The sequence below is a fragment of the Odontesthes bonariensis genome, chromosome 1 (genome assembly GCF_027942865.1).
Source record: "Odontesthes bonariensis isolate fOdoBon6 chromosome 1, fOdoBon6.hap1, whole genome shotgun sequence".
NCBI lineage: Eukaryota > Metazoa > Chordata > Actinopteri > Atheriniformes > Atherinopsidae > Odontesthes > Odontesthes bonariensis.
This window is the reverse complement of record NC_134506.1, coordinates 25,720,277-25,739,501: the sequence shown is the minus strand read 5'-3', so window position 1 is coordinate 25,739,501 and position 19,225 is coordinate 25,720,277. Positions and strand designations below refer to the sequence as shown.

The window sequence follows — 19,225 nt, the reverse complement described above, 5'->3', positions numbered from 1 at the left end:
CGGCTCTTGATTTTTCTGGGAGGTTTCATGGTGATCAGTCCATCAATAACTATTTAGAAGTTTTGGATGGATAGGGATTATTAAATCTGTTTTCTTCAACTCTGAGCCATACATTTCCAGTTCAGTGGCATTCACTCAAACTGAACTCTCCAGTTTTAAGCTATTCCTGTCTATATTTTGAAGGGTTGTTACAAAACCGTTTACCGTGTTTCATTCACAGTATAAGCTGTAAAACATTGTATTCATGGAAGGAACACAGTGGAATTGATTTTTTTTTCCTTGGGGATAGTGTTTTTGATTTTGGTAGGATTTTTGTAATTCAATAAATAAACAAATATCAACATTGATGAAAGTAATAAACTGGCAAAATACAATATATTAGTTAAAACCTTTACGGCTATTGATCTGAACAATCTCAAACATTGATAGACTAACGTGCTTTTGGGTCCACATAGATAATTAGTGTAAGCACAAGCCTGAAGCTAATTAACATATATTTAGCAATTCAGAACACCACAACTATTTCCTAACTGCTATTTTTCAACTATTCATTGCACACAAAAATGTCTCACTCTTGACGGGAATTCAAAAAAATGCTTTTAAATAATTCAGATTCAGATAAACTCACCGCAAAGCTTAGCTAAAATTTAATTAGCATCCTTGCAATTTGCTAAAGTGATGAATTTGTCCCTCCTCTCCATCATGTGTGTGTGGATGTTTCTCAAATCATACTTCCATTCATACACTTGCTACTTTGAGCACATGTAGACCAACAAGAATGGCAACATGCGGAACACAATGAGCATCAGGGACCAGATGCATAAGAGAATGCGTACGTACCAAATTGTGTGCGCAGTTGCACATGTAACATTAGCATTTTCCTAAACAAAAACTGGTATTTATAAAGCGTGTGCTGTGATAATGTGTGTATTTCATATATTCTTCAGATCGTGCATTTACATGTTTTTAGTGGTCTTTAAGTCTAATATGGTACAGTCAAAATAAGCAAGAAAATGCAACAGAATTATACTGCCCTCGGAAAAAAACCCAAAAAAACATTTGTTTCATAGGTTGATAGTGATTCTATTTTCTCGTGTGTAATAGTCATACGCAAGGATGGCTGCTATCGTGGTGTTAGACATCTTGCAAATGCAATAACAAGTATTTAGAGATCGTTGTTCTGATTTTCTGACACAAGATGATTGCTGACTTGTGTAATACATTAGGTTTCCAAGAGCTAATCTCCCTAATTTTTTTGAGGAGATGGGCTTGCTGTAGCCTGCTCATCTTTTTCATGAGCTGAGGCAATTTTGATTTGTCTTACATTTGTAATCTGACCATTTATTTATTTACTTGGACAAAGTCATTTGCTCTGAACTTTAAGAGCTGACCGCTTTTGATGCTTTTTTTTCCATTCAGCAGTTTTTCCTCCACATCTGACCATCAAATAAAACATGATGGAAAATTGCAGTTCTTCGTTGCTGTTGATTGAATTGTCAAGTCTAATTATTTTTAGATGAAAATGATTCATGCACTTGCTATTCATGGCAAAAAATGGGGGTTGCAATCAGGCTTGTTCACATTCTTATGATTTCATCGTGTTTGAAATTTATAAAAGAGAACCACAAGTATGCTTTTAAAATCTGGAGAAAGGGAAAGTGTACGCAGTTTTTGTCCATAAACAGTTTTAATCAATAATCTATACACAGTTTTATACGCTGCACACTTTTCACCCTCAACTGTTGCCACGTTTGCTTCATTTTGTAGTTATTTAGGAGTAGTAGGTCATGTAAAAGCAAATGGCGAAGCTAATGATAGTTTGCCAGCTGACAGCGACAAGTTTTTTCAGGAACTGACATTACGTGTGTTGCAGTGATGTTTGGTGTTTATGCTCGCTAGTGTCATCTTTATGGTCACATTAGACATATGGCTTGAGGCTTGACAAGTTCTACATTTTCCCAAAATTCAGCAGCTAGTTGAGCTCTCACACTGGGAAATTGCTTTAAATGAATAAATGCAATCTTTTGATATATTACAACACTCCTACAACCAAAAGCATGCACTCGATAAATATTTGTAAACATAATGCAAACAATCTACATTTGCATTTGTACTTCTGAAAATCCAAACTGAGATACAATGTTTGCGGTCATGCACGTTACTCGATTTTTAGAACTTCTCTTTTACATTGTTCTATGCTATCAGCACCTCTGTTTGTAATGTCATGAGCTGCTACACAAAGCTGTGCACGTTATTATTGCAGATTTTGCCTCTCTTTCCAAGCTGTTACACCCCTTCTGCCCACCAACATAAAGCAGAAGTCGTGTACATGCATGTGTGCGAATATATGTGTACATGTATTTGTACTGACCGTTATTTACTTGATTGTATCTAAGTGGGTTATGGAATCAGTGGCTGGCCTTTTTCCAGATCCACTTAACTTCAGGAAAGGAAGCAGGACAAAAGCCATCAAGGAAGACAAGGACAAATCATCTTTAGATGAAGTGTTTTAAGTGCTTTGATTCTCCTCCCACGTCATTGCTGTGAATTAGGTGCCCTCTGCACACTGCTAAGGGGTGTCAAATATAAACAATGCCAAGGGAATGGAAGTTAAACGAATGAAAGTGGAAAACCATGAGGGTGTCTATCTTAGTCAGCCTCGTAAATCTCAGTTCCCTTGCCATGCTGCTGCACTATACTGATGTTGCGCTCTGACAAACTGCCAGCAAGCTCAGAGGGGATGCATGCCGTGTGGTCTGGTCGATCCCATTGGTAGCGGTTTCAACTGAAGCAGGGACTGCAGGCAGAGCAATGTCTTTGTTTTATGCAAATCCATGCATATGAGGTGTGGTGGGGGGCGATGAGCAGTCTGGCCACGTAGCTCCAGGAGGACAAGCTGAGTGATGGAGACGGAGAGCCAGGTCTTGGTGTCCTTGCCTGGGGAAAGATTGTCCTGACTCCAGCCTGGACTGCCGAGACACCACCGGGACACTGTGTCACTGTGCTTATAACACACCAATCCCAGGGAAAAAGATTTCTTTAAACACAAATGTATTTACTCTGCAAAATGTGGAGTTAGAGTTAGAGAAAAAAGAGAGTTAACTTTTAGAACTATTATTGCTATTCTAAAACTGGTGAGAAGCTGCCAGCGTGTTCCACCAATAACTAGTGAATGTGTGGTACAAAGGCATGCACACCTCAAGGGTTTGCCATGCAAAGTGACACAGCAGTTCAGAGCCCAGCAGGGAGTTGAAGGACCCAGAATATGTTGACAAAGATAAAACACCAGGTGTGTGTACATAATGTGCACTGTAAGTGTGAGAAAGAAGCTGTGAGAAAAAGAGATGTGTGCAAATGTGTGAATGTGAACGTATGCGATCCCATGGACATACGGTAACATGTATGCGAGGCAACTAACCATGTGGCAAGTGTATGGCAGGGAGGTACTGAAGCAGCATCACCCACACACCACATCTCATCACAGCAAGCGATTTCTCATCCTAAAAAGTGTCTTTTGTGCCTCTGTGTTACTGCAGTTCATCTGTGGTGTAGATTAAGTCTTCTGAATGTTTTCAAAAACTCCCTTTCACAGCTGCATGCTAACGATAATGGCTGCTCGAAGGCTCTTTTATCACAAAGTGCTCTATTTCTGGGTGCCAGGATGTTGGTCTCAGTCATCGAGGGCATATGAAATCGATCCAGATTGACCTGTCATGTGGAGGAGAAAATGAATGAGATGGAGGAGGGGTGCAGGGGCCATGGAGAGAAAGGGGCAGTACAGAAGTATAAAAACAACCTTGTGCTCCATATGGGTCAAAAGTCGAGGGATGATTTATTCAAGACTGGGTGTTGACCCTCCTTTTTCCCCTCCTCCTCTCTGCTCCACCTGCCTCTTGGAAAGGAGTGAGAAACTGAAGACTGCTCAAGAGCTGACTATATTTAGCCTTGGTGACCAAAGACGCTGTGGTCTAACTTTAAAGTTAAAAATACAGATATCCATGTACAGTAAGATGGCGCAGTTTGTGCCATCACAGGACACAGAGTACAAGTTTCTCAGCATGGACCAATTCAGGCTGAGAAACTTGAGTGCAAAGCTTTCACGAGGCTCTTTCACTGGTAGCCACATTCACTGAGCTATCCCACATTTATGCTGTATTGCTACTTCAAACCATCAAATTAATATATGTGATACGAACAATAAAAATTTAAACTGAAATTTGAGTTCCTGTCAGAATACAATTTTCTTTGTTCAAAAAAAATGGAGATAATCTAACTAAGAACCAAAAGTGAAATTTATGGCTCTATTTGACTGTGGAGTGGTACGAGATTTAGTCTGGTGTCTTCGTGCAGAGCCCCACTTTGCTAATTATTTTCCTGTGGCAGAGATCTCAGCATGGCGCTCCTTTCTTGCTCGGAGAAGAGAGGCTCTGTGGCAAGTGCTTAGTCAGCCCTACTCTGGGTGTGATACTGCTGGGTCTCTGGTGGACTGTCGGGGAGGCAGAGCAGCATGGGACCAAAGCCATCACAAGGTGAAGTCTTTGAGGTGAGGGCAGGCCCATCATCCCCCATCAGTCAACGGAGGCAGGCTTAAATATTACTACTGGGGAAACCAAGATCTCTCTTCAGTATTGGTCTCATTCTGCACCATCAAACATTGCTCAACAGTGCTATTAGATTGGTTTGGTTGTTTGCTGATTGTTGAAGGAGTCCAGATGCCTATTGCGGGGCCAGAAAATTAAATAAATATTAAGTTCAGAGGAAATTGTTTGCATTCTCTTTCTCCCTTCCTACTCTCTTTATACTACAATATCAAACTTGCCCTTCTTTACATCTCTAACGATCCTTTCAGAGTGACACAGCTCCTTTTCCTCAGTGTGCCCCATTATCCTCCAAATGACTCGTCTCCCAAACAAACTTAGCTTCCTTTGCTTCGCCTATGTTCCTGCTCCGTTCCCAGCATCACTTTCCATATCCCTCCCTCCCTCTGCCTCACTTTGCACCTGCTTCCCTCCTGCTCTCTGCTCCCTCTCCAAACGTCACTTTTCCCCACCTCTCCTCCTCCTTCTATTCTCCCCCTCGTTAGCTTGATGAATGACTTCACTGCAGGAAAAGTGCTGATTTTTATCCCTCTGTCTGATTTCTGCTGGCTGTTATTAATTTCAAACACTCTGAGAAAAGCAATTGAGTCAATAAATAAGGAAATGAACACACTTCATCCTGCCATACAGCTGCTCTCACAGTCATTCACCCAAAGTGTAGGTCGTCATTGAAGGCCGAGTCTGCATCTACATTGATAGAGTTCAGCTCCACTCTGACTCATGAATTCAAACATGCTTTCATGTATTCTAAAGAGAATACAAGTCATCCAGTACCACTGCATCATATCAGATGTTTTATGGGTATTTTCAGTGTCTTTCTTCACACAAACATGACTATAAAGAGACAGAACTGTGCAAAGCAAATTGCTCTGAGGACACTGACAGTGTCCTCTCTCATCTTTCATCTTTCACACTAGTACTAGTAGTAGTAGTTAAGAGATGTATACAGAGAATGACAATGGGAAGGGAAAGAAGCAAAGAGAAAGAGACGCAAAGAGAAGCAAAAGCATAACACAGTTATTGCTAAACATTAAACAATGCTGTCTATGCAGTGTAGATGGGGCTTAAAGTCTAAGTATGCATTACTTACATTCCAGGCTTAATGCATTGTGCTTGCCTGTTAACACTGGACACAAATAGCCTCTGAGAACAATAAAATTCTCTCAATTTCTTGTTGTCAGACAGGGGCATTTGAAACAAAAGCTGTTATTCGTTATTTCATGTATTTAATTAAAATGCAGGGAAATTCTATCAAACTAGGATCAACAGAATATATGCATTGACAGAGAATTTAAAGCGTAAGATATTGTCACACTGCCTACGAAGTGTTAAAACAAAACAGTCTGCTGGAGTATCCTTTGCTCAGCAGTTAAAAGGCTTATGTTTCTCAATTGCAATTAAAACAATATTTGGAATCACATTAATGCATACACACCTCTTCAATTTTTTGTTATTTTCGTGACACCTCTCTGATGTATTGATTCCAGCTATGTAGGGCTGTGCTATATAAATGTACAGAACATGTCTGTGAAGCCGTTTTGGGGAGGGAATGTGCCTCACGACACGAGACAAAAACTGACATAAAAAGAAATCAAATACCAAAATAATAATATCATAGTTCAATATCAATAATTGTAAGCATCACTACAAGCACTGTAACGGAATGCTTTTTTCAATTGTAATAGACAGGAAGAACCTCATGATGGGAGAGCGCTAATGTCGAAATACTCAAGACATTTTAACATCTTGTCTCAAAAAAGAGTGCATTTTTCTCAATCTTGTTTCAGTCTTAGGCAGAAAATATGTAGGGCTTTTATTTACAGGTGGAGTAACTCAGACAACTGGATCCATGTGGAACTTTTTGCGTGTGAAGTTATGCTAGCAAAGCTAATGCTAGTGACCTGGCTCTGTGCTAAAACTCTTCATAAATCTTGTCAACTAAATTAAACAAATATTTCTGTGTATACATAATACTTCAGGGCACAAGTGTTAGTTGCTTACCACCAGTTTGGTGAACAAGCCACCTGGTTTAGTTGACCTTTATTGTACGATATAAAGCTATAGCCCACCATATAATGCAATAGTAAATTTATCATCCAGTGTTATATATCAACATTAGCTAATGTTACGTCCTGCATACTTGCAACATGCCACTGCTCTCTAAATTGGGTGATTTATGATATGACAGTAGACAAATGACCAAATCCAGACTCATACCTTTTCTCTGCCTCGGTCTTGGTCTTGGTCTTGTCTCAGACTTGATATCTTCTGACTTTGATTATGACTTGGGTTGTAGTAGAGGGTTTGTTTAGCTTAAGAAGATTACTAATTGAAGATATTTTCACCAATGCCCAGCAACTCAAAATACGCTCTACCAGCTGGAAATGAATTGGAGGGAGGGCAGGGGCACAGGAGGCAGCATGTGATGTAGAAATGATGTATTGGCAACTGTCATATTTTCTTTTACAACACATTAAGAATAGCAGATGAGGCTCCTAATTGTGTTGACATGAGTACTACATATGTATGCATCCACATTTGCAGGGACCAAGCAGAAAGCAGCATACAGGTCAGCTGAAAGAACAAACTCTCAACAGCGCAGAGACACATGCTCACTCACATTGCGGTAGCAAATACTTACATAATATTATACGTAATATTTGCCAACACATTTGTATATTGTCCCACTCTCTGATGTTCCGGAGATTTTAAAAGGGGGCTGGGTGGAAAATCTCCACGAAAAGTCCAGATGTCCTCAACATTCACGTTCTCACAAATCACCACTGCAGAACATCTCTTGACCATTTCTGGTCTCCAGTGCATAATCCAAGTAGCTTTAGAAAGGGGCTTCATGTAAGAACACAAATGTCCTCAAAATCTGTTCATGAACTTGTCGATATCTCTGTCAGGCGCTTAGTTAGTGGTTCTGCAAAACCAGTGAATGCATCAATGTGCAAATATGGGAGCAAATAGTCTGGAAAATTCCCAGAGTTATAGTTGCATTGCATACAGCTGTGTCGAAAGTCTTAACTGAATTCTTGGCACGGTTTCCTTAATAGAAATGACCCGTGAATATATATGAGTGGTAGTTTATATAAGAGCTGGTTGAATTGTCTAAATGCTAGGGGAAAGTACTTTCTAAGCTTGGTATGCCTGAACTGAATACATTTTACAATTAGTTTGAAGCTATCATATCAACTGAATTCATAAAGAGAAATATTAGTTTACATGAGGTCAACCAACCTCTTTTCAATTGAATTTCACTTTTTGAAAGAAAAACACAAAATTAAAACAAATCTTATTTCATTACTTTAAAAATGTTTAAATCTTTAGCTGAAGTCAAAAAGTATCAAAACAGATTAACTGACGTCAGTGTGTAGGACCTAGTGTGCTTTATTTCTAACATAGTTTCAGCCCTTTATTTCTTTCAACTTGTGTAAAGTATTATTTGCAGCAGGTGATGTGCCTTGTGCCTTGTGATGTGGCATGTTTAACATGTCAATATTTGGAAGAAATTGAATGGCAATTGGTTTGACAAACTTTTGAAAGATTTCATATCCAGTTTCAGAGAAAATGAAAATAGAATAAATACACTTTTGCTTCATGTCGTGTAGCATACATAAACATGATGAGGTAAAGAGGGAAAAGAGTAGAGAGTAGAGCAGAGGGGAGCCAGTATAACTGTAGTTGTAGCTGCAGGGGCAGTGGAGCCTGTATGTCTGCTTCATGGCTCTGTGAGTGCAGACATAACCATTGTGTTTACAAGGCTGAGTTGCTCTTAATGTTAAGTTATTGAGGTGGGGGCGTGTTAAAGGAGGAGGAACAAAATGAACGGGCAGGGGGAGTAAATATTTGTCCCTCTCCCTCATAGTTCTGGTTAACCAGGCTGAGGAATGTTCTTTGGGTTTTATAATTATAGAGTTGGTGGTAGTGTCACCCTTGGACAGTACATGGCCTCAGAGACCTGACAGAGGAGGGCTTTCTGTAGACACGACAATGATAGTGAACTATAAAGTGTGGAGGCTCTGGAGCACACCTCTACATGTCACTACTGTCATAGTGGAACACTCAGTAAATGACCATCTGCCAGGGGTGCACTCTGAAAAAAAAAACAGACACACTAGGCTTAGACCAAGCTGTGAACTTCGTTGGTCACTGCAGTGTTTTCTATTTCTTTTCTTTTTATAAGCTTAAGGATGTGAGACTCTTTGTGGCAGAAAGGAAAAAGGGAAATGTATAAAGACACACATTATGGTGGCCAAATGCTTTGACCACAATGCAACATAAGAAAAAACATGCAAGTCGAAAAAACGCACACAGTTTGAGATACCATCTTCATCAGTTTGATACTACAAAGGAAATTCACAGGCACTTCCGAGAACCATGCAACAAAGAGAATTTGACTACAAACAGAAATAATAACATGAAAATGAGACTCTTTGCCCTGTGCAAGGTTTGTCTTTAAGATACTGTTAAAAAAAATGGAAAATTACAAAAGTGAAATATTCTGGTTCTAACTTTTTATCATCTACATGAACACCAATAAGTATTATTGCACTAATATAATTTAGTGCTCTTCTGTTGCTTTCAGAAGAAATTGTAAAAACGAAGCTGTGTTAATGGTATTAAAGGTGTCAATGGTGTTAAATGTGTTAATGTCTTTTGCTTTCATAAATGGTGATCCAGTGTATTCTACGCTAAAAGAGATGAGAAAGCAAGCACTAAAGCTCCTTTCATTAGCATTTAGGGAATTCAGCCAACTTTTAAAGGGGCTACCAACCAAAAAATGCTACACAACTGTTAACTCTTTTTCAATGCCTTGTGACTTTGTTTTTATTTCCTGTGAATGACCCTCTCATTTGCTACATTAAATTCAGTGTAGCACTGTACTCTCTGCACTATCGTTATGTTATCACTGCATTATCTGCATGTTTTTGATAAAGATTTAGGCATCCAATTACAATTATTTGATTATGTTGTCCAATCCATCCATTTTCTATATTCGCTTAATGCAATTTAGGGTCGTGGGGGGGGGGGTCTCGAGCCTATCTCAGCTGTCATTGGGCAAGAGGCAAGGTACACCCTGGACAGGTCGCCAGCCACACAGAGACAAATGAGACACACAACCATGCAGCTTTAAACACATTAATTAGTGGTGCACATGTATTATACAAGTTAAGGTGTGTACATCTACAGCTTGGTTCATTATTATTGATAAGAAAGCATTGTTTACTAGCATGTGTAGCTAGCTTACAGTGCTACATTGCTAAACAATTTCCCAGTAGAGTAACTATCCACATCTATTTATAGAGCTAGACTGTTTTTGTATCAGGAATAGCTTTGTAACGTTTGTGTTTACTGCAGTATATTGAACACTGGATGCCCAGGCTTTTATGACAGATAACATGCATAAATACATGATATCAACTCATGTCAGCACTATCAGGCATGACAGTGTGTCCTTAGCCACTGTAAAAAAAAAACATATATAAACTAGCCATTCACGGACATCAATTAAATGGCATCACACATAGATCATTAAGTCAAATCATCAAGTCACATCAAGTTTTGTTAGTGAATGTAGGTTGAAGCAGGAGTCACACTGCAGGATGATCATACGAAACATCTGACATTCTCAAAAATTTTTAGCCATGGCCAAAGACACCTCCACTATTCTTTAATGCTGGTCATTTTCATCTGAAAGTCTAGAATTACGTAGCATGTAGCTCCTTTTAGACCTTTATTAAGACCTTTTTATTTCTTCAGAAGTATAACCTCAGAACTGCAAATTGTTTTTTTCTTGTGGTCTGACTTTTGCTACAGCTACAGATTTTGACAATATAGCGGTATTTTATAGAAATGGAAAGTTGTGTGTCTATTGGGATGTGTTTTTCAATGCCGCAAAGCATTAGCATCCCTCAGTCACTGTCCCACAGTCTTAGTTTGTTTATTCTTTTTCAACGGCTTCGTCTCCATTATACAGCAGTGAGCAGCCCCTTTATCGAACATATACAACATTGTCTTCGCTTCCAGTACTCTTTGTGTTTTTCCCTGTGACCTGGTCTTTAAAGGAGAGTGAGGAGTTCACAGCTGATAGTGTCTGGTTGCAAAGAGCGGAGAACAGTATAGGATGACATTATCGGAAGTGGCTGCATATAGATGCTAAGACAAAAAAAATTATAAATAAATAAAGACACAAAAAGAAAGAGAATACTATGGCGTACATCTCTCAATATAAACTTCTGTCTGCTTGGATTACACTAATGACCCCTGACAAACCTTAATAAGACACAAGCATATCTATGGATTTGAGCCATAACCAAAGGAATGGCTGCAACTTCAATGAGAAGCTAAAACATAATTGGTTTTGTGCTGCATCCTTAAACGAGTAGGTCATTGTGAGTAAAATAACACTTAGGGATTAAAGCTAATGCAACATACTGTAAAACTCAGCATACCACAATTTCTATCAGTGGAAGGGATGTGAAAGGAGGATGGTGGAGAGGGACAATGTAGCTCCCCCCACCCCCCCCAATACACTCCCACCCCTCCCCACCTCACCCCACATCCCTGTGGCTGAAGTGGAATAGTTGTGGTGACGGTTTGTGACAGCTGAGGGAGCAAGGGAGCAGAAGGGGAGTATCACTCCAAAATCCCCAGGAAACAGAGAGGAGGAAAGAGTAATTTAGGATGAACTGTCTGCAGTATGCTCTCTAAGGCAGTTTGCCTCTGTTGTCTTTCTCACTTTTAGACACAGAATCTCATGTGAAGTCTTTTTCACTCTGACACACACACACACACACACACACACACACACACACACACACACAACTACTTTGAGAAATAGATCTTTACTGTAAGAGTTATTTTATCAACTCTGTAGTCAAAACATTATCAGAAAGATTTAGCCAATAGGTATACATACTGGCTCCTAGGCTGCATCCCTTGAGTCAAAATGAGACATATGTCAAACACATATGTCAAACCAGAATTAGATGCAGACAGGAGCGGTGCACTGACTCTCATTTCCTTCTCCTATCTCTTGATAGTATCCCTAATAGACCTCTCTCCCAGTAGCACACTGCTGTTGCAACATTCCCCTACTATTGCTTTAATGAGCTGTCTGTACTGTTTTCTGCGTGTGTGCCGTTACATCTGTGTGTGCCTGAGAAAGAAAGATGTTAGCGATCTTTGTGGCCCTGTTTATCTCCACCCTTGTGTTGGAGTAGAGGGAGGTCAGAGGCAGGGCCGCCTGTATCCATCTCCATTCCCACGGCTGCTGTCTCACAGGCACAGTGGTCACAAGAGGATGAAAAGACTATGGATTTTTTCTCCTCCTCCCTACACTCACCAGAGCAGGAAGATTAGACATAAGATGAGCACAGCCGGGCCCATTCAAAGCAGCGTTAAGTCCAACACTTGAAGCATCTGACCTGAGCTCTCTGGTTCACAGAACACAAGCATAAGCGAGACGAGCAAGCATGCTCAACTACAACACTGGTTCACTTTTCTGGTTCAAAGCTTGGCTGTATTGGGCCTGGATGTTTAACACTGACATCATGGCCTGTGTATTAAGATGCCCTGAGTCTGCACACACAGGTACAGACAAATAAAAGACTGACAGAAAATAAGTACTTGCACTCTCTTCTCAGCAGCCCCAGATGGAGGCTGACAGTTGCACGTGCATAAAAAAATATTTTGGGGGAAACTTAATAGACAATGAGGTGAAGTAAGTCACAAGGGAAGTGGAGAAGAGCCATATGGGGCGGGATTGGGGAAGACAAAAAAAACTGATGCGGGCAAACAGAAACAAAGAGATACAATTCAAAGCACTGCTGCTCTCAGTGGCAATTAGAATTATTTCTGTATAATTTAACGGTCTGAGCTGCCTTATCAGTTCCCAGCTATTTCTCCTCCTCCTGCTTCCCCTCCTTCTCAACCGAATGCATGAGGCCGTGATGACTGAAAACTAACAGTGTACACTGATAGCTGCTACCATATGGCTGCCTCCCCCACTCAGTTCAGTTTCAGCTCTTCCTCTTGCACAAACTCATGCACATGAAGACTGTACTTCAGGTCAGAAGCTACATTTTAGTCTGAGCTTAGTTTGAGCACCATCTCAGCGGTGAGCGGATCCCCTTTCTAGTTTTGTTTCCCAATATGATGAGAAAAATTAACTTGTGTGCGTGCATCTCTAAGTGTGTATGGACTTTTTATCATTAGCAATAGCATTTCTTAAAAAAATCTCTTTATTTTATGGTGCCCTCTCCCATTCTGTTTTGGACCTCAACTGCAAAAAAATCGTTAAACTTTTGTTTTTTTTAATAGAAACTAGGAATGGAAATTTTTACTTCAAAGAAATACTAAGTAAAGCAGAGACGCACATGCACAGAGAAAGTGTGGGCGGCCTGCAAAGTGAAACTAAACATCCTGAAACTTAACGCTACCTCTGTTTATGGGGGTTACTTTCAAACCTAAAAATAGAAGCAGATAAAAACTCACAATACTAATGTGGGCAAACGTTCAAATAAAAAGAAATTCTAAAGTGTTGCAGGCTCGATTGATATGAAAGCTGAGGCATCCTGCAAATATTTAAGCTTTTTTGAACAGACTTGAGTCATGTTGCTTGGGAACGGTGGGGGAGGTTGTGCTCAAGACACAAGTGGCGACAAGGCACTCCCAAATGACAATACAACTTGGACTGTGTCAAACCTGACTTGAGTCAGTCTTGTGGTTAAAGAGGTGCCTCCCCTAACAAGATATGTCTTTGGGAAACCAGCAACTAAGGATTCCGTTGTCAGAGAGATGATTAAACAGAAGCCACTCTTACACTGAGTGTTCAAGGTAGGACTGCTGAGCTGTTCTTTCACCTTGCTGTTGTATTTATAAGGTACAGAGGAGAAAATGGGTAGTTGGATTCACATCTGAGTCGGTAGTCGAAGAATCAGTGTACGAGTGTCTAAGGGAGAGCAGTAGTGAATCCTCTGATTCTGGCTTTGACGATATGCCAGACTGTCCTTCTCTCTAAAGCATGCCCATGCGTCATATGCTCATGCAGGCAGACACAACCCATAATTACATTTGAAGAATATGCGATCACATGTGGTCGTAAGAGAAACTGCATGTGAAGTGTAAGACTAGCACCCATGTTGGAACAATAACGTATTTTAGCTCAAACCATAACCAATTTTAACGCTAAACAATTAGTTTTGATTTCTAAGCCAAATAGGAAATGACAGTTTCATCTTCACGCATTGTGTTTAAGTTTAAAGTAACGGATTTTATCCCAAACTATGATCATTTCCTTACCCTAATGGACTAATACTATTGTATAAACCCAAAGTTGTAGTGACAAAGTAACTCAGAAGTGGAAAAACAGTTGTCATATGTTGGTCTTCATCTCATGTCATATGGTTCACATCCGCATTCCTTCCTTTTTTGAGGACTTTGTGGATCCTTAAACGAATGACTTGAAAATGATGTCTGCTTCAATGTGGTGCTGCTCATGAGTCATAACTCCATCATGCTGCTTATATGAGCAATACTTCACAGGAGGCTGTGAAGGGTCGCATTAAGGGTACAAACTAACAGCTCACATGAATATATAAGTTGGAGGATTTTTTAGTATTTGTATGGCTCAATGCCTCTTCTTTCAGCTCATTGTAAATAGGCAAAGGTGTGTAATGGAAGTATGACAAGGGGGTATTTTGTGGCATCATGGTGTGATCTTTGTGTGAGAACGGCTATGGACAGATAGAGTATCCCCCTTGAGAGACAAGAATCTCACTTGAGATAATTTCCAACTTCCTCATGTACAGTCTACAGCTGGCTTGTTGTGGTCAAGCTGTTATGAAGCGACAACCGACTACAGACTTTCTGCTGCTTTGCAAAAACAATTGTGGCAGGAAAGGGTCAATGGCAGTCATGGCATATATGACACCTTATATTGGGTAACCTGCTCTTAAAGCACTGGGTCAAGTGTGAAACAGTGATCTTCTACCGTTATTCACATATGGCTCAAAAATTGCCAGAATAAGCATATGTGTATGTTCTTTGAAAGATGGAAAGATATATATATATATTAAAAAAATATATATATATATATATATACAAAGGGCTTCTAGAGAACAAGTGCTTTCAAAGAACAACTATTAAAATCAAAAGAAACGTGGCATGCATTCTTAAGGATCAATGAGGACAAAAGATAAAAAGATAATGTGAACAAAAAGTTAATCGAATGCCTGCTTTGAGGTGGATCTGTTAAACTGTGTGCACACATGGAAAGATTATGCCCAAATTGAGGCAGTGCTTCTGAATCTTTTGGGAGGTTGTTGGTTGTCACGGACACACAGAGGGCGACGTTCCAGCGCACAGGAGGTGGCTGCAGTGACATAAGCAGGACGCAGTGCCCCAACCATACACAATACTCTCACAACACCTACATATGGAGGGGTCAAGGGCGAACACTGTTCTCACACACACATTTTATCGTGAGCTGTAAACATTCCACGCATGAAGGCTTACTATACAGGTCTTCCATTTGTTTTTCTTGCACCTTTTGTTTGCAATGTTACATTGTATGCTATTTAAAGTCAATTTATATATTTTTTTTCTATCTGCGAGAAGATACAGTACGTCTGGTTCCACACACTTGGCAGCATCCTGAGCACACACTGTGTGAGTGCTGTAAATAGCCAGAGTGTGTCGTGCATCTCTGCTGTGTTTGGACCTATTTTAGAGCTGACACAGGAAACAGGGCCATTCTGACAGCCACCCTGCCAGCCGGTACTGCACACAGCAGCCCCGGAACCTTCTGTCACACACACACCCATGCACGTGCACTCACACAAACAGACACAAACAGGCGTACAGACAGACAAGATTTTTCCATGTTAACAATCTACCAGTACACCTCATAGACTTCCACGAATAATTTCATTTTCTTTTTAAGTCAAACCGTATTTTGTTCACCCATCTGTTCTTTTTCGGCTCTCCGCATATGCTGAATGGAAAGACCTTTCACAAAAGCCCCCTGCTGTGACACTTGCTGGTCTCCTGTCCTACAAAACTCTTCCATTTTGTCTTTACCCATCACAACCAGAAGCTCTGTTTTAGTCTTCTAGAACCTGAAACTTAAAGATATCCTCATTTAATTTCTTAGCTCCTTAAAAACATTAAATAAAAAACATTCCTGTGATTAATTCTATTTTTATTACGTTTTTCTGACTGCCTTGATGTTTGTAAGTATGCATATACATTTTCAGTAAGTACATATTTATATATATTTACATCATAGTTGGTGTATTATTGAAAATGTTTGCCACTCGAAAGGTAAAGGTGCCACATCAAGTTTTAATGGGTTAATTTTGCCAGTTTCTTGCAACACAGACCAGAGAGGAATTTAGCTGCTTTTCTCTGTTACATTTCAAGGCATAATGATAACTCTGGCAGATGGGAGCTCAATTACCCAAGACACAGGTTTCTGCTCTCAGTTACAAGAAACAGCTGGAGACCCACTGTGTGTACCGAGTTAATTTAGAGTTAATTCATGTAGTTTACTTTTTGTGATATTCTAGTTTATTGTTTCTATCCCGTAAAATCTTTCTTTTTCTTTTATTCACATGCCATTTAATTCAACATCTTTGTAATTCAGTCGTTCTGCAAATACTTTGAGAGACGTTGTGATACAGAAGAGCACACTCAGTGAGTCTGAATCTAAATGAAGCTGCATCTTAGTGATATGACAGTGCTTCCTCATTTAGAGACTGTTAGCGTTACAGATATAAAGGCCTCTTCAAAGGCTGTCGCATCATCCTCTCTTATTTCTGCTCCAACCCTTATGTGTTATAATGTGTGTGGTGATGTGTGCCTAACAGTCGGAAATGATTTCACAGAAATGAAGTCCAATTAATTGTGGCAGCTTCCAGGCGTGCGTGTGTACAGAAACATTTTAATGGCACTTGAGGGGAAATCGGTTCCCGTTGTAATTTTGGAGGTGAAACAACCTTGATATGACAAGCATATTCTTGAATTTTGTTTTTTCAAATACACTTCACTTCATTGTAATCGTCACGTGAGCTAACTCTTCAAAGATGCACACCATGTCACATGTTCAACACTGGACATTTTTTACATAGCACCCCTTGCATTCTCTCATTTTTCTGTCACAAATATCTGAATAAACACATTTTTAAACTATTTAATATACTAAAAACTGAGCAGAAAAAAATCCCTTTGAATTAGATATGTCAGCACACTATCCATCTTACCTAAAATGGGAAAGTCTATAAAAGGAAACAGTAGACTTTTAGGGTCAGTGACATACTGTGTTATGCCACAGTAGCTCTCTATTGTAGGGCGCGCTGCGATGAGTCAGCACTATTGCGGAATAGCACCTTTTGTTTTTGTCCCTGGGAGTCTGGGTGATCTGCCCAGAACTATTGCTCAAACACAAACCATACACGAATTACATTTTTTTTATAAAAATCGCACAAGCACACTTACAGCACAAGTTACTTTCAGAGGTCCAGTATGTAGATAACTGTGGTGCCTGCAAAAGCACACAAAAGCCCTCTTCTGCAGACATGGTGCAGCTTGTCCCTTCTGAGCAAGTGTGGAAAAATGGAGGTGAAACACTGTGGACCAAGAGGATGAAAGCCAACGTCATGTAGACTATGCTGGCCTTTAATGGTAACAAATCCATTTTTTTAATTTTTATGCTATTCTGCACAGAAAAAACATAATTCATAATAGGTTATCACACTTCTGACATCAAATCCCCAAGTATTACATCGTGGAACTTTAAATCAAATTCAAAATCAATTGTTAATTACATTTCTCTGTGACCTGCAAGCTGTTAAAAATCCATTCTATTTACTATCTAAAAGCACAAAGAAAATGATACTTTATGAATGCACACTGATATCAACAGTTTTGGCTGATGAAAGCTTCAAAAAGCAACAATTAGCGCTACAGATACCAGCAAAAATCCAGTCTCACGCAGTTATATGATGTGGCATGGGAGCTGCATGCTGGTATGCTGTTTTGAGCAAGAAAATTTGTAGTTCAAATCAAGCTTGGGCTCTTTTTGTGAAGAGTTTTCTTTTCTTTCTGTGTTTTCCTTGTGCTATTCTCTAGGTACTTTTACATCCTCCCACAGTCCAAAAAGCATCCATCCATCCATCCATCCATCTTCTATAGCTGCTTAATCCAGATTTGTTGTTTGCTTAATTGTTTGCTTGTCTTAGTGTTAGCCAGATGATTGATTGGCAGCCTGTCCAGTTTGAACCCCACCTCTTGCTTTAGTACATTGGTATTTGGTTTCACCAAAATAAGTTGGAAAGTGGCCGCTTATCAGATCAGATATTAGTAATTATCCAACACCATGTATCTCCGATAATAATGCTAGCTATATATGTTGGAACAAATTCACTGCTTAACAACTCTTCAGCAGCATCTCTTATAGGTTGAATAAATTCTTCAATCGTCACTGGAAATAAAAGGATTCAAAGATAAACCCTCTGATCTCGAGCTTAACAGTCTAATGATTAGGCTGCCTTTGCTCCCTCTGAAAGTCCAGAGTAACAGGGGTTGTATTGACTTTAAGTCATATGCAAAGGCCACTCTTTTAAATTTGATTTATACCACTGCCAAAGCCAAACTTCACAATGTCGGGTTATGTTTGAAGGATTTCATAATTAGAAAATCATAATCCTAATTATTTTCAGTTATTCATGCTTATAACTGTCACATCGACCTGACAATTATCGTTTGCATGGTTACACCTAACACATATCTGGTCAGTGTGCGTCCACGTATCATGGAGAGTGAGGACCCATTCAGCTCTGTAAATGGCAGTGAAGTGGTGTGCTGGAATGTGTGCTTGGCAGGCAGTGGCTATGCTATTAGCAAGCGCTAACAGTTTTATTATTAGAAAATAAATGGTGCGCTGCAAAACTCTGAATGTTATTAACACCTCGCCATCTGGGTCTGACAGCTGTGTTCAACCACCATCATGGCTGAACTGCTAAAGGCTATATCTGAAATCTCCAGTCCTTATCTAAAGCGCTTTCACACTAATTCTTTGTGTGTCTGTCAATGTCTCTTCCTCTCTTTCTTCCTGTTGCTGTGCTTCTTGAAAAAGTAAAGATAAGTGAGTGGTTAATGAGAAAACACAGACTCAATTACTTCATGTTTTCTCACACATGGAGAAATCAAACAAGTTAAAAAAGATTGTATTGTTTTTTTACTGTAGTGTTTGAGACCTACTGCACAGTTTTCTTACGTGGCAATGTAATATGTGATGGTAAATGTATAATTATTGTCCTAATTTATCTCTTTCCCACAACTGCAAGCTTCTGTCTATTCTTACAGAAATTCAGTCTTTTACAATTGTTCAGTTCTCTATAAAACACGTTTTACACAGACCGCGAACATAGTATCCTTAAAGGTTAGAAACAATATTATTATTATTTTGTCCTTGCTTGTGTGCGACCTCTGAAATGTTTTGTCTTTTATGTACCGGTATGCGCTTGAGACCGTATCTGCAGAGAGAGACCTTCAATTTTTTTTCGTTCATTGTGTGTTTTTTCCTCCCCAATCGCACAGCTCTGCAAGGCTTTATTTAA

At 39.6% G+C, this 19,225-nt stretch overlaps 1 protein-coding gene across 1 annotated transcript in view; it reads left to right on the top strand.

Moving 5' to 3' along the window:
• The window catches only part of mafa (MAF bZIP transcription factor a), an 89,945-nt gene that overhangs the window by 9,612 nt on the left and 61,108 nt on the right, over positions 1-19,225 (top strand). The gene's annotated exons all lie outside the window — the stretch shown is intronic.